The 11428-nt window shown below is 40.4% G+C and overlaps 1 protein-coding gene across 4 annotated transcripts in view; it reads left to right on the top strand.

The window, feature by feature from the left end:
• LOC122564808 (probable G-protein coupled receptor 82) overlaps window positions 1-11428 on the top strand; it is an 86525-nt gene that overhangs the window by 39028 nt on the left and 36069 nt on the right. The window contains exon 1 of one of the 4 annotated variants that reach the window (XM_043720081.1): window positions 5511-5696. The exons of 2 other annotated variants lie outside the window; for them this stretch is intronic. The gene's annotated coding sequence lies outside the window, so the exon portion shown is untranslated. Of the gene's footprint in view, window positions 1-5510; window positions 5697-6039; window positions 6217-11428 lie in introns of those variants that run through there. One more of the 4 variants, XM_043720079.1, reaches the window with a different exon arrangement.

The following is an 11428-nucleotide window of genomic DNA, read 5'->3' as shown; positions in this document are numbered from 1 at the left end:
CTCCTCCATCACCAGACCATGGCAACACGACGCCTGGAGGAAGAGCACCTCATCTTCCGCCTAGGAACCCTCCAACTACAAAGGATGAATGCAGATTTCTCCAGCTTCCACATTTCCCCTCCCCCCACCTTATCTCAGTCCCAACCCTCGGTCTCAGCACCGTCTTCTTGATCTGCAATCTTCTTCCCGACCTCTCCGCCCCCAGCCCCTCTCCGGCCTATCACCCTCACCTTAGCCTCCTTCCACCTATCGCATTCCCAACGCCCCTCCCCCAAGTCCCTCCTCCCTACCTTTTATCTTAGCCTGTTTGGCACACCTTCCTCATTCCTGAAGAAGGGCTTATGCCCGAAATGTCGATTCTTCTGCTTCTTGGGTGCTGCCTGACCTGCTGCGCTTTTCCAGCAACACATTTTTCAGCTCTGATCTCCAGCATCTGCAGTCCTCACTTTCTCCTGGTTGTTTTTCAGACTGCTCCACAGGGATCAATGCTGGGTACACTTTTGTTTGTCATTTATGTAAATGATTTGGATGAGAATTTAGCAAGCTTGGTGAACAGGTTTTGTGGATGATACCAAAATTGGTGGTACCGTTATCAGTGAATAAAATTTTCCAAGATTACAAAGGGACCTTGATCAATTGATTCAATGGGCTAAGGAGTGTCAAATGGAGTTTAATTTGGATAAATGTGAGGTAATGCATTTTTGTAAAACAAACAAGGAGAAAGTGAGGACTGCAGATACTGGAGATCAGAGTGAAAGTGTGGCGCTGGAATAGCACAGCAGGTCAGCCAGCATCTGAGGAGCAGGAGAATCGACATTTCGGGCATAAGCCCCTCATCAGGAAGGACAGGACAGATGCAATTAAAAGCTTTGGATAGTGTTATAAAACAGAGAAATTTTGAGATTCAGGTACATGTTCTTTGAAAGTTGCATCACAGGTAGACAGGGTGGTTAAGAAGGTGTTTAGCGTGCTTGCCTTCATTGCTCAGACCATTAAGTAGAGGAATTGGGATGGTACGTTGAGGTTGTAAAAGAGTACTGTGTACAGTTCTGGTTGCCCTGTTATAGGAAGGATATTATTAAATTGGAGAGGTTCAGAAAAGGTTTGCCATAATGTTGCTGGAGCTGGAGGGTTTGAGTTAGAAGGAGAGGCTGAATATGCTGGAACTCTTTTTCACTGGAGTGCTGGAGGTTGAGGGATGACCTTGTTGCGGTTTATAAAATCATGAGAGGCATAGATGATATAAATATCAAAGGTCTTTTCCCTCGGCTGGGCAAGTTCAAAACCAGGGGGGATATTTTTAATGTGAGAGGAGAAAGATTTACAAGGGACCTGAGGGGCAACTGTTTCACACAGAGGGTGGTGTATATACAGAATGAACTTCCGAGGAAGTGGTGGTTGTGGGTACAGTTACAATGTTTAAAAGACATTTAGATAATTACATGATTAAGAAATGTTTTAAAGGGGTATGGACCAACTGCAGGCGGGTGGGACTAATTCAGTTTGGGATTATGGTTGGCATGGACGAGTTGAACCGAAGGGTCTGTTTCTGTGCTATTTGACTCGATGATGCCTCTGTACTTCAATGTACCTCAGTCTGTACCAGCAACTGCCACATCGAAGACATTATGAGCTCAGGGACACAAACCCCATTCATTAACTGGACCAGGTTGTACCTGTGGGCTTTTCACTTACTGCTGTAGCACTCGCTCTCTCTGAGCTGACCTGGCTGCTCTTTGTATCCTTGCCTTGCATTGCCTTGTGTTTTTACCAGAGATAGCAGGCTCATATTACTGCTGTATCATCATGCTGTTTGGCATAGGTAGAAAGCCAGGAAGCTTGTTAGCTGGCCCCACTCAAGAGGGATAACCTTCACTTATGGGTTCCCAGCCAAGGGCAGCCTCCAATACCAGTGCTGAGTCTGATCAGGGCGGTCAAAGTCAGGATGCTCTCCTTATAAAGAGCGAAAAGCCGAATGACTGTCAGCCCTCAACTGTTTGACTCTTTGCTGCCTGTAGACTATTTTCCTACTGGAATGAGAAACAGGCAGGTACTTCAGGAGCTGGGTAAGGTAGCAATTTCTGTTGGTGTAGGTGAGGCAGTGTCTCGAGCAATGCGTAGGTAGTGCAGAGGGCATGCAGGGCTAGATGGGTGTTGGAGTGAGTGGTCGTCAGTGGGGAAGATGTTGCAGGTATTAGAGAACAAGAGCCTCAGTGGGAGATGGATGCCGTAGCAGAGGTAGAATGAGAATGAGGTATCGGAGTGAAGTTAATAGCACTTATGGCAGTGGAGTGCTGAAGGTTGCTGACCTTCTTCAGCACTGCTGGGCATTCCTAGAGTTGGCTGAGACTGCTCTAACCTGAGTGGCAACCTCAGACCACTGCTGGGCCAGGGGGAAGAGGACGTTCCGTATTAGAACTACCCATCTAACAGGACCTCTTGCACCCTGCCTGTAGAGTGGGGCACCCCCCAATAGCCCCCTTACTGACTTGTCCGGGACAAGACTTGAGCACCGTACAGGGCAGCTGCAGAATGATACAGCTTGGACAGGTTCCCAACCAGCTTTTAAAGATGGTACTAGGGCTACACTGCTGGTGTTTTAGCAGATATCCATGACTGGGGAATTGTCCCAGGATTGGTGTTTTTTAGAATGGGACAGAAATTGAATGTAAGAGTCACCACAGGTGCTAAGTACGATGGGTGGCTTGTTAAGATGAGGAAAGAAAACAAAGCAACTCGATGCAACTTAGACTTAGCCAAAAAAGACACGAGATTCAGCCCATTAACTTAAGGCGACTTAGGAGCACTTTAAAAATGATGGACCGGTCCCAATCTCAAGATTCCCAACTGTCTTTCCAGGGTTTTCAGTTTCCAGGATGGCCTTTTAAGGGTGTCAGTTTTTTAAATGGCTCCCAGTCCTCTGCGATCATTATGGAGATGGGTCAGCTTTTAAATGTCTTGTATTTCACATCATCTCAGAAATGTGGGAACTATAGTCTGTGTGATGGAATGTTTTCAAATGTAAGGTCAAAGGTCTTCCTCATGACCCCCCCTGCCAGGCTTCCACCCATGCCATACCCTTTCATGTCCCCCATGCCAAGCTATACACTCTATCCATCCTCATGGCCCTTCATACCTCGGTGACAATTTATGGTAATCTGCTATACATTGTAGAGAAGTCATGAACCCTAGAGTGACAATAAGATATTTGAAGAAAGCATTTTTAGAAATACCTGTTTCTTCATTATTTTTCACTTTATTAAAGTAAAACTTACTTTACTTCAAACAAATAAAAGTGTCAATCAAGTACTGGTAGTCAGTTTTGGGCAATGCCATACTCTGAGAGTACTCTGACACTGCCCTTTGAATACACAGTTACTATAAATAGCTATGATATGATCAGCTCCTGGACTCGTTCTCACATAAATTCTCCCTTATGTTTTGCTGTGACCCCAACTCTTCTCAAGGTAAGAAAAAACAAGTTAAATTTCAAGTATCTCGATACACGTTGCATCTGAAACACGAGGTGCCCTGGATCTCCCATGTGACATAGAAACATGTAATTCAGACCATTAAAGTATAAATATCAGAAACTAAACATAATTGAAATCTTAAAGTTGTTTAAATAAACATTGTGATGTTAACATAAGAGGTCAGGGACACAGATATTAATCAAGCAATATTGTTCCTTGAACTCAGTAGTTTCAACAGCTTAGTGAATTTCTGGAACCTCAGCTAGGGGCTCTTTATTCATTCTTAGATAGACGACCTTTCTTTCTTCAATGTAACTGAGACTCAGTCTCACGATTCATTATAGCAGACCATTTAAGGACCCTAGAAATGAATATTATATCACAAGAATCACTTTATCCTGGGGCAGGTAATCCCACAAGAGGAAACACCCTACCCCACACATTATCAAGGTTCCTCAGAATCTTATCATTTCACTCCTACTTTTCTAAAATGCAGTGAACATAAGTATACTCTGCCATTCTTTACTCATAAGAAAACTTGCCCAGGGATCAATCTAGTAAATCTTCTGTGAAGTGCTTCCAAAGCATTTCCAGTTTTCATTAAGTAAAGAGTCTGGTACTATGCACAACATCTCAGATGGATCTCACCAACCCCCTGTAGCTGAGGCATAATTTCTTACTTGGTATCCGAATTCCCTTTCAATAAACGATGTCATCCTAGTGGTTTTCTAATTACTTGCTGCACTGGCATACTAACATTCTGTGATTCATTCATGACGATACCTGCTCCATCTTCATTTTAAATTGCTGATCTTTCTCACCAATTTGATAACATATTTCTTTTTTATTCTTTCTGCCAAAATGGACAATTTCACATTTCCCACATTATGCTCCTTTCGGCATATCTTCCGCCATTCACTTACTCTGTCCTTTTGTAGCCTTCTTATATTGTCTTCACAACTTATATTCCTGCCCATCTTTGTATCATTGGCAAACATAGTAACCTTATGTTCCGTCCCATCATCAAAGTAATTTACACAAATGTGAAAATGTTCAGGCCAAGTACTGGTCCCTTGGTACACTTATTGTTTTATCTTGCCAATCAGAATATGACCTATTTATTCCTATCCTCTATTTCCTGTCACCAACTAATCCTCTATCTATGCCAAGATGGTACCCCCACGGCACCTCAAACTGTTATTTCTGCAGTAACTTTCATTGCAGAAACCTATCAAATGTCTCTTGGAAATCTATGTGCTGTAGATCCACCAGTTCCCCTTTATCTACAGCACATTTTACTTCTTCAAAGAACTCCAATAGATCAGTTAAACATGATTTCCATTTCAAAGAATATATATGGTAGCACTGGGAAGACAATACACCTTGCAGGACTTGCATTGGTAGTTGCAGAAATACACGTCCATATCCCTGCCTATTCAAGCCACTTAACTATGCAAATTCTATACTAGGCTGTTTCCTCTGTGCAATTATTTGTTCCACAGTATCATGAGTGGGTGGAAGATTGCATTCCCCATGATTGCATCACCTTTAATGGTAGTAAGCTTTGGGCAATGCCATACTCTGAGAGCACTCTGACACTGTCATTGGACACACAGAAACTATAAATAGCTATGGTATGATCAGCTCCTGGAACTCATTCTCACTTAAGTTCTGCCTTATGCTTTGCTGTGACTCCAGCTCTCCTCAAGGTAAGGAACAACAAGCTAAATTTCAAGTATCTCGATATACATTGCATCTGAAACATGAGGTGCCCTGGATTTCCATGTGACACAGAAGCATGTAATGAAATATCTTACAAATTTCACATCTCATGATTAGATACTATCTTCGACCTTCATCTGGTCAATATTAAACTTCACCCACAAGTGAATATCTTGCAAATATCTTTGCAACAGTACGAGAAAATGTTCAGTGTCCAATGCTGATACCATCATCACCTGAAGCACCACAAGCCAACTTTTTTGGAGGGGTGGGGAAGTGAGAGTCCTTAGAATTAACAGCATGGAAGTGTGCAGTACAAATCTTGGTAAAAACAGCAAGGGGAAAGGGTCATTTCATACATTGGAGAAGCGGCTGCAACAGGAAGCTGTTGAAAGCTAGTAGCAAAGAAAAATACTTATTGGGGATTTCAGAACTTGCACTGTAGCAGCATGAGTTAGGTGACATATTTTTGTTGGACTTCTGAATACAGTACAGAGCACGGTGAGTGAAATATTCTTCATTTCTTAAAAATACATTCCCTGCCTAATAATTTTGAAGTTGTGTTCAAACTTTGAGATCAATAAATGTAAAACTATAGTTTTTTTAACTTCTATTCTGAGTATTAAAGTCTTATTTAAACGCTTTTTACAACAAGAAAGCTAGGCACATTACGTGTGTTTGTAGGAATGAAGATTTTGTTTTGGATTGTAACTTGTGGTAAAATCTACTTTTATGCAAGAAGTGGGCTTTCTGTGTTAACATTGCTTCATTGTCACTGGCGCACTCTGCCTGCTTCACATTTGATTTACTGAAACCTGTTGCACAACTTACCCACCTCAAAATGAGCCTGGCTTCCCCATTTGATTAGTTATTTATCTGAATGTAAGCATCTGAGGTTTCTTCATGTTCAGCCATGCAAACCATTGGAAGACAATTTTAGATCTCTGAAGCTTTAATATAAAAAGTTGATCAGAATTTACCGAACTTCTGAATATTTTTGTGTCAGAAATTACATAGGGTGGTGAGTACAATATCTTTTCTTACCTTCAAGCTCATATCCAAACAGCTATATGTTTTTGAAAACATTTTTGAACAGTTCAATTTTCAGGATGTAAATAGAAGTTACAGGGTAACGACAATGAAACTTTTATAGACATTGCAATATTTACTTTCTAAAGGAAATCAATGTGTTTCAATGTATTTGCCCACGTGGAGAATTTCTGTTCGTTTGTGTCCGGAAATATTCTTCTGAAAGCAAATGCTAATGAAGAAAAGTCCCCAAAAACTTCATTTGTTTTTTTTCACCTCACTCTGGACTTGATGGTGGTCTCACTGAATCGACCGTTACGGGAAAGACAGGAAATCTGAAGTAAAACCTTGTCGGTTTAAAAACTTGTGGGTTTGAGAATAAATTCTACACAGATGGGGAGGAAGACCTCATCTAGTTGATATTTGTATTTAATCATAATGTGTTCTTTGCACGGGATGTTACAATGTCAGTACAAATAACAAAGAAAGGGGATCTACCACTCCAGAAGAAGGAAGGTGAAGGAGCATGGCCATGAATGTGAGCACATGCTGAAGAAAAATACCCTAGCTAATGTTCTTCCTCAAATGTTCAGTTTTAATGGCTCATTTCCCCCTTTTTAAATTCCATCTTTGGGCACTAATATGAAAAATATAGTTTAGTAAGAAAGAGGTCTTTCTATATGCAAATACTAAAGTATTCTCAAACATTGCTACCATAGATCACCATATTTTTGACAAGATACTCAGTTGCTGACATGTTTCCACCACATCATGTCCTTGCTATTTAGGTCTATGAATTAGTTGAATATTAAAACTGCTGTGTCATTCAATGATATTCTAATTAACAACTCGGCATTGTAGACTTCTCTATGTAATATAGGTCATGTTAAAAGGACAAAAATCTCATAAAGTTGTCAGTGGCTTTGGAGAAGAAGAGATATTTTACTTGTAATGGAGGTTAAGTGAATGGACCAGACATTGTAAGTCCATAGGTCCACTTGCTTTTATTTTATTATTGTATTAGCATCAAGGGATGTTCCTAAATTAGATGAGCTGAATAATTCATGTGCCCTTTCCTCAACTTACATATTTTTACAATGTCAAAATATTTGAAATTGTTCTTTAATATACTGAAACTGATACAGATTCTGGCTAACTTTGCAGACGATACAAAGCTCGGTGGAGGGACAGATAACATTGAGGAGTTGGGGAGGCTGCAGAAGGATTTGGACAGGTTAGGAGAGTGGGCAAAGAAGTGGCAGATAGAGTGAGGTCATGCACCTTGGTAGGAAGAGCAGAGGCATGGATTATTGTCTAAATGGAGAGAAAGTTCAGAAGTCTGAAGTGCAAAGAGACTTGGGAGTTCTAATCCAGGATTCTTTCTAGGTAAACTTGCAGGTTGAATCAGTAGTTAGGAAGGCAAATGCAATGATGGCATTTATTTTGAGAGGACTTGAATACAAATGCAAGGATGTACTTCTGAGGCTCTATAATGCTCTGGTCAGACCAGGTTTGGAATATTGTGTACAGTTTTGGGCCCCATATCTCAGGAAGAATGTACTGGCCCTGGAGCATGTTCAGAGGAGGTTCATGACAATGGTCCCAGGAATGAAAAGCTTAACATATGAGGAACATTTGAGAATTCTGGGTCTATACTTGATGGAGTTTAGAAGGATGAGGGGGGACCTTATTGAAACATACAGAATACTGAATGGCCTGGACAGAGTAGGTGTTGAGAAGGTGCTTCTATTGGTAGGGTAGACTAAGACCTGAGGGCATAGCCTGAGAGTAAAGAGAAGATCTTTTAGAACAGAGATAAGGAGAAACATCTTCAGCAAGAGAGTAATGAATCTATGGAATTAATTGCCACAGAATGCTGTGGAGGCCAAATCATTGAGTATATTTAAGAGTGAGATAGATAGATTCTTGAGTATCAAGGGGATCAATGGTTATGGGGAGAAAGTGGGAGAATGGGGTTGAAGTAACCACTCCGTTACTTCATACTGAGTTCCTTCAGGATCCTTAATCAACATCTTGGCCAAGAGATTCCAGGTTGAGTGCAATCAGGTATCCAAGTGTAAATTGGCACTCAAAATTGCATTAGTTTAAAGTGCTTCCTTTTGTTCAGGCATCCACCCAAATTTATTTGTACATTGCCAAATATCTTCCATGAGCCAGCATAATCAGCAGTATTTTAAACTGTAATTAAAAAAAATGCATTCAAATATTCCTTGATTTATTTAAACATTAATAAACTGGTGCAGCTTATTACTAGTCAAAAATGAATTTATTACAAAATAAACATTTTTAATTAGTGTGTCAGCTAATCACCCATGCGTAACTCAATTTTAAATAATTGAAAAATACTTTTAAGAATTGCATGGAACCATATACTAAATACATTTGTGTTCAGTATCAGTTTCTTAGTAAGTTAAAAAGCTTTTAAAGCACACCCGTTATTCACCTTAAGCTCAAAAAAGTTTAACTTTTAGATCTCCTTTCACAGTAAAATTAGCAGAACCACACAATAGTGGTTACTTTGAATACTAGTAACTGCAAATGCTGGAATTCAAAAACAAAAACAGAAATAGCTGGAAAAGCTGAGCAGGTCTGGCACCATCTGTGGAGAGAAATCAGAGTTAACATTTCAGTTCCAGTGACTCTTCCTCAGAACGGTTCTGAGGAAAGGTCACTGCACATGAAATGTTAACTGATTTCTCCCCACAGTGGTTAATTTGATCTGGGAATGTAGCCCTTTTTGTGGAGTGAGTTGTCTTCTAATGTGGTGTTGTTTAAACTGGTGCAAAAGCTCACGGCAATTGCACTGCGTGTAATTTGCACTTAAAATGAGTCAATCTTTCAAAATGGTTTTATTAATTTCAAATGATTGCACTGAAATAAATTGCCGCCTAGTGGAAGGTCAAGTCACCCGCAAACTGTAATTACCACTCCTCATGATTTGTGATGTATTTATTTGGTACAAGCTGCAATTTATTGACGTGAGAGTTGTTAATCACCTCATTAGCTTATCATTTGTTTAAGCGTAACAAAAGGAAAAGAGTAGCTAGGAGAATGTTGGAACCTCATCGGGTGAAACTGGGAGCTAATGATTGGAAACAAGGAAATGGTGGAAACCTTGAATTGATATTTGGCATCATTCTTCACTGTAGAAGACACAAGAAGCATCCCAAAATCTGTTGAGAATCAAGAGGGAAGAGGGAGGGAGGAACTCAAAACTGTCACCATAATTACAGAAAACATAATGGTTAAATTAATTAAACTAAAGACTGAGCAATACCCAGGACTTCATGTTCTGTATCTTAGTGCTTTGAAAAGGGATGGTGATCACAGACTTACACACACAACCTAAATTCTGTGCAATACACATATCTAACTGACTTACTATACTGACTTAATTACACAGAGGACTGTCTAAAGATGAGTTGGGTATCTTCATACCTGACTATCACAGGCTCGTCTAGTCTGGAATCGGTGGCATAATGCATTATTCCTCTTTTCATTTTGAGGAATGGAACTTTTTCTCAAGAATATGTACAAGGATGTACATGGTATACTGACTCCATATATTCAGCTAACACCTTGGTGAATTTTGACATGACCAGATCTAGTCCTTATACGGATACTTTGAGTTTGGGATGTAGCTTCTGTCTGCAGTATTCTGTTTGTCATACAGCTAAATACGCATGAGTCATTGAAATATATGGTTGTTGTCTGGCCCAATAACTTCAGTATCTGAGTCATCTTCCAGTTTGGCTGATGATATACAGTTTAGATGTGTCATCTGTTCCTTTGCAAGACATGACTATTGGTTATTCTAATGTCATAAGTCCAGACATAATGATATAGTATCTTTGTATGAACTCAGGTGTTCATTTGAAAATCACAAACTCTCATGATCTATCTTGTTTCAAGTTAGTGTGGCTGTCTGCTTGTTCGTTGGTCATGGTCCTGCACCATTTCCTCCCTTCTTTTAAATAATACATCATGCACATATGATTGGATGGTGAGAATGTATCTCCGAAGCATAAGAGGTGTCAGTGGAGGTAAACCATTACCTTGTTTAGTAGCGTTGAGATGCAGAGAATCTTGGCAAGTTGCTTCACAGTCACAGATTTCATGTTACAAATAGTGCATTCTGTGAGATGGTCCAACTGAGGGTAGTGAAGTGAGGAGATAAAATGTTAACCACTCAGTTTCTTATGCAAGTGTGGAGAAAAGTGCACTAGATTACTCTACAGCATTGTGGAACACAATTTGTTGAGATACAGTGAACATGCTGAATATGTGGCAAAAGTGAGGACTGCAGATGTTGGAGATCAGAGTCTCGATTAGAGTGGTGCTGGAAAAGCACAGCAGGTCAGGCAGCATCTGAGGAGCAGGAAAATCGAAGTTTCAGCCAAAAGCCCTTCATCAGGAATGATGAAGGGCTTTTGCCCAAAGCGTCGATTTTCCTGCTCCTCGGATGCTGCCTGACCTGCTGTGCCTTTCCAGCACCACTCTAATCTAGATGCTAAATATGTGGTCTATGTGTCAATAACGTTTTACGCTGTAGTAGTATTCTGGTCTCACTAAAGGAAAATTGGTGGAATGGCCAGTCACCAGAATTGTCCTTGGGCAACTTAAGTGGTGATCTTGCACCACATCTCAGAAGGAATCTCACATTGAAGGACATATTGATGGAATTGATATGTTTCACTTGACTTGCTAAATTGATTGATGTCCTTATTAATGCCAGGCTAAGATCTAAATACTGTTCAGGTCTTGCTGTATTTACACACAGATTGCTTCAGTATCTGAGGAATCATGAATGGTGCCGAATATTGATGATGCACAATGAAGATTCTTAATCATGACCTCACAATCCTTGTTGAAATAGCTGAAAATGGTTGGGACTGGAGCTAACCAGCAGTGATAGCCCAGGACTTAAATGGTTGACCTTCAACAGTTACAATCAACTATCTTTTGCTCGGGATGATTCCAAACACTAGGGAGTTTCTCACACGATTCCCATGAATTTCAGATATTTTTCAGGGCTCCTTAAATACCATTTGGTCAAATGCTGCCCTGATGTCAAGGACAGTCACTCTCACTTCCCTCTGGAATTTAGCTCTTTTTAAACAAAGGATGTGCTGGTGTTGGGAGCTGAGGGACACCAGCTGAATCCAATCTGAGTATCAGTGAGC

This window comes from Chiloscyllium plagiosum, chromosome 30 (assembly GCF_004010195.1).
Source record: "Chiloscyllium plagiosum isolate BGI_BamShark_2017 chromosome 30, ASM401019v2, whole genome shotgun sequence".
In the NCBI taxonomy this organism is placed as follows: Eukaryota; Metazoa; Chordata; class Chondrichthyes; order Orectolobiformes; family Hemiscylliidae; genus Chiloscyllium; species Chiloscyllium plagiosum.
The sequence above is the reverse complement of the archived record's forward strand: the minus strand, read 5'-3'. Positions and strand labels throughout refer to the sequence as shown.